The sequence below is a fragment of the Nicotiana sylvestris genome, chromosome 6, assembly GCF_000393655.2.
Source record: "Nicotiana sylvestris chromosome 6, ASM39365v2, whole genome shotgun sequence".
Taxonomy (NCBI): Eukaryota; Viridiplantae; Streptophyta; class Magnoliopsida; order Solanales; family Solanaceae; genus Nicotiana; species Nicotiana sylvestris.
The window spans coordinates 149,029,807-149,034,496 of NC_091062.1; positions in this window are offsets into that span (position 1 = coordinate 149,029,807).

The window sequence follows — 4,690 nt, forward strand, 5'->3', positions numbered from 1 at the left end:
GATATGTACTTACGAGCAAATTTCCACTCTTCAGGAAAATCGTTAGCATTCCTCACCACGTCCTCGGTCTTGACATATAAAAAGTTATACCAGAATCGACGATTAGTCTTATCATCCATTTTCACCACCAAACTCTTGCCTCCATAATGACGGAGATGTAGCATCGTCCCTCTATGAAAACTGGGCACATGGACGTGCATCACACGGTGGATAGATATTCCGTAGTTGGCCAGTTCCGCATACTTCGTCAACATGAGAATGAGTTTATAAATATAAGGGTAAAGTTGGGACGGGCAGACACCGTAATAATGGCAGAAGTCCTCCGCCAATGAAGGAAGATGAAGTAAATAACCTACAAGGAATGGACACAAATAGAATACACAGTGTCCAGGGCAATGACTTTGTACCACATCATCACCGGTCGGGATGAGGTCGATATGGTCTGTGATTCGGAATTTAGCCCTAAGTTCAACAAGGGCCGCCACATCCATATCAGAGCTAACTGGCTCAGGATCATCTTCAGGCCGCTTCGAGAAGTCCGACCTAGCCTTCTCCGAGCATGGAATTATTTCATTCACAGTGGGGAAGCTTTCATCCTCTACAACAATGGCTTCTCTTTCATCATGAGAGGGCATGTCCACCGTCAATGGAACTAGATGAGAAGTTCCTTCAGGGTTAGAAGATGCACTAGCCATCTTTTGTCACGAATATGAGAAGGGACTGCAAATACGAAAGGGGTGATAATGGCAAAGATTGTTGAATGAAGGGGAGAAATAAGGATGCAAGAGCTCTGAGAAGAAGAGGGGAGAAGTTGAATGTTTGAAAATGCAGCAAACAAAACGGGAGGTTCTCATCCCTATTTATAAGAATACAGGCACCGTAATCGAGGATGCAAAGTGCCGCCACATTAATTTCGAAACAGAAGGAGCGCCGGAAACGACGTAACATATCGAGAACATGTGCTATAATGACACATGATGTAATGATGTCATTCCAAACTGAAGTAACGGTCGGATGTGGCTAGCTAAGCGCCACATTATCACCATGTTGTCAGAACGTTACTATTCGACCTGCACGCCGAAACTTCTCGAGCTGCAACTAGCGAAGTCCGCCCACCAAGGTCGTCCAAAAAACAACCTCGATAGACAGAGGGACTAACTGTATGGGTCAAAATCTGACTAAGAAAACTTAGCACAAGGAGAAATCACTAAGAGGCGATTAGGCAGGGTTCGAATGAACGACTAAAGGAATTCACTGTCGAACTGTTAATTATGGCCGACGCCGAATGCTTAAGTCAACAATAACGGCTAATTTTATAATAAGATATTTGAGAGAATATTCCATTGGATATTCTCTGTGTCTATACTTTAGGTCAGATTAAGGGTATGTACCATACTTTATATAAATAGAAAGGTAGGGAGAAGGTGAAAGGTATGTAATATTCTATATGATAAGAACTCTCTTGAAAAGTTGACTCTCTAGTAAAATACAAACATTGTCTTTCTATAGAGATTCGATTTGTTGTGTCTTATACATTTCCCACATCAGATTCGAGAAAGTATCCAATATTCTTTTAGTCATTTGTCTTACATCATTGTCAGAAAGAGGAATCATCCACCTCATTCAATATTGGATGAATCATTCTCTCTATTTACATTTAGTGTCATTTATTGTATTTATTACTTATTATTGTTCCTATCCCATTAACAACCATAACATTTAACGTGTATTGCATTAAATTCATTTTTATGTGGCCTCGCGTTATCCACACAAATCTATTTTAGATCCATGGTTATTATCTTTAACTAGGATTAGCCCTAATCTTTTCATTTAATTAGTTTAACAAAGAGTATATACTTTTTGGTCAAACAGGGAGTACGGTTGAATTGTACTTATATAGACAGTCACCTAATTAAAAACTTCAACGATCTTGAATATGTCCATTTAAATATATTTATTGAAATACAACATAATATCCAAATTTTTGATGAGCACTACATCAATCACATCTAATCTTTTACTTTGAAACTAACGAAGATTGCTACTCCACGTTAAAGTCAAAAATGTTGAATTTGCTATAATAATTAATTTTTGGGGGAATTTGTATTTTTGTAATCGATTAAGGGTTTTGATGCACATCGCTCAAGAGTCAATTCAGAACAATTTACAGAGAATGGAGCAAGTAAGAAAAAGGGGGAAAAGAAAAAAAAAGAGTGAATGGGAAAATAGATAATGGAATAAAAGCCTAGTTAATTGGAAAAAAGCTACCAAAAAAAAAAAAAGAGAAGAAGCAAAACTAGTCAACAGCGGCGAGAAAGCAGCAAAGAGAAGTACTACTTATTCAGCCACACAGCTCAATTTGGTATTGTAATTTTGCTTGCTCGTTTAGTCTACATTGCGATTCTTGGTAAAGTAATTCTATTTTTTTAATTACTAGAAAATGTTGAGTATTTCATATACCGGATGACGTTGTGTCTAAAGTAGCAACGGAATGGTAACCCCAAATTCTTTATATTTAACACATTCAAATTAGAATTGTGCCGTATCATAATAAAATATTATTTTTTTAAACTCGTAAATATTAAGATCAAGCACTACTATGAATGATCGCTCTAAATTGTATATAGACAATCAACTTATTATAAATTTCAACGATCTTGAATATGTCCATTAAAATACATTTATTGAAATACAACATAATATCCATATTTTGGATTTTGAGCACTACATTAATCACATCTAATCTTTTACTACTTTGCAACTAACGAAGATGTTACTCCACGTTAAAATAAAAAATGGAATTTGCTATAATATTTAATTTTAGTGTAATTTGTATTTTTTTAATCGATTAAAGGGATGCACATCACAGAAATGAAATAAGTAAGAAAAAAGGCGAAAAGAAAGAAAAAAAGAGTGAAAGGAAAAACAAAGGATGTAATAAAAACCTATGTCAATTGAAAAAAGCAAAAATAGTCCACAGCGGCGTGAAAGCAGCGAAGAGAAGTACTACTTCTTCAGCCACACAGCTCGATTTGGTACTGTAATTCTGCTTGCTCGTTTAGTCTACACTACGTTTCTTGGTAAAGTAATTCTATTTTTTTAATTACTGAAAAATGTTGAGTATTTCATATACCAGATGTCGTTGTGTCTAAAGTAGCAACGGAATGGTAACCCCAAATTCTTTATTTTTAACACATTCAAATTTGAATTGTGCCGTATCATAATAAAATATTATTTTTTTAAACTCGTAAATATTAAGATCAAGTACTACTATGAATGATCTCTCTGAATTGTATATAGACAATCAACTTATTATAAATTTCATCGATCTTGAATATGTCCATTAAAATACATTTATTGAAATACAACATAATATCCAAAATTTGGATTTTGAGCACTACATTAATTACATCTAATATTTTACTACTTTGCAACTAACGAAGATGCTACTCCACGTTAAACTAAAAAATGGAATTTGCTATAATATTTAATTTTAGTGGTAATTTTGTATTTTTTAATCGATTAGAGGGATGCACATCACAGAAATGAAATAAGTAAGAAAAAAGGGGAAAAGAAAGAGAAAAAAGAGTGAATGAGAAAACAGATGATGTAATAAAAACCTATGTCAATTGGAAAAAGAAAAAATAGTCCACAGCGGCAGGAAAGCAGCAAAGTGAAGTACTACTTCTTCAGCCGCACAACTCGATTTGGTATTGTAATTCTCCTTGCTCGTTTAGTCCACATTGTGATTCTTGGTAAAGTAATTCTATTTTTTTCATTACTGAAAATGTTGAGTATATCATATACCAGATGACATTGTGTCTAAAGTAGCAACGGAAAGTAACCCCAAATTCTTTATTTTTAACACATTCAAATTTGAATTGTGCCGTATCATAATAAAATATATTTTTTAAACTCGTAAATATTAACATCAAGTACTACTATGAATGATCTCTCTGAATTGTATATAGACAACCAACTTATTATAAATTTCAATGATCTTGAATATGTCCATTAAAATACATTTATTGAAATACAACTTAATATCCATATTTTGGATTTTGAGCACTACATTAATCACATCTAATCTTTTATTACTTTGCAACGAACGAAGATGCTACTCCACGTTAAACTAAAATATGGAATTTGCTATAATATTTAATTTTAGTGGGAATTTTTTATTTTTTTTAATCGATTAAAGGGATGCACATTAGAGAAATGGAATAAGTATGAAAAAAGGAGGAAACAAAGAAAAATAGAGCGGCGGGAAAGCAGCAAAGAGAAGTACTACTTCTTCAGCCACACAGCTTGATTTGGTACTATAATTCTGCTTGCTCGTTTAGTCTACATTGTGACTCTTGGTAAAGCAATTCTATTTTTTTAATTACTGGAAAATGTTGAGTATTTTATATACCAGATGACTTTGTGTCTAAAGTAGCAACGGAATGGTAACCCCAAATTCTTTATTTTTAACACATTCAAATTTGAATTGTGCCGTATCATAATAAAATATTATTTTTTTAAACTTGTAAATATTAAGATCAAGTACTACTTTGAATGATTTCTCTGAATTGTATATAGACAATCAACATATTATAAATTTCAACGATCTTGAATATGTCCATTAAAATACATTTATTGAAATACAACATAATATCCAAAATTTGGATTTTGAGCACTACATTAATCA